We start from the raw sequence: 524 nt of genomic DNA, 5'->3' as shown, positions 1-524 counted from the left end.
GCACCAGTTCAGCAGAGATAAGATTTTGTTTGTTTACTTGCGTTTTGGCTGATAGCTGAAAAGCTGAGTTTCCTGGTTTGGCTGCTTGAGAGAATTCCGTTGCTGATTGGTTACTGAGATGACGTCAGGATGGCGTCCCTTTGGGGAAGCCCTCCGGAGATTGGTTGGTTTCTTGATGACACAGAGGCTTGAGCAGTTCTGCTGAAAAGTCTGAGTTTGCAAGACTTTAAGTTCTTTTAAGATCTCTGACAATCACGAAGTTTCAACTGAAGTGTTTGAGTTTTAGATGACCGATTGCTTTGATGGTAAGCGTGTGAGCACAAGTTGGAGTGAGCAAGCACTCGAGTCTGTCTTGCATTGGGACGGCATAAGTCCGTCCCACGGCACGATCTTCCAATCGACTTCTTGCAAGGCGGAGCGTGCATACATTAACAAGAGGCTTCAATTCATCACATGAGGACACCATCTATAAAAGTTGTGTTAATACTTCTATAAAGTCTCTTAAATGCAAGTATTGTACATAC

Source organism: Sinocyclocheilus grahami, unplaced genomic scaffold (assembly GCF_001515645.1).
Source record: "Sinocyclocheilus grahami isolate Dianchi unplaced genomic scaffold, SAMN03320097.WGS_v1.1 scaffold517.1, whole genome shotgun sequence".
Taxonomy (NCBI): Eukaryota; Metazoa; Chordata; class Actinopteri; order Cypriniformes; family Cyprinidae; genus Sinocyclocheilus; species Sinocyclocheilus grahami.
This window is presented reverse-complemented; position numbering follows the sequence as displayed.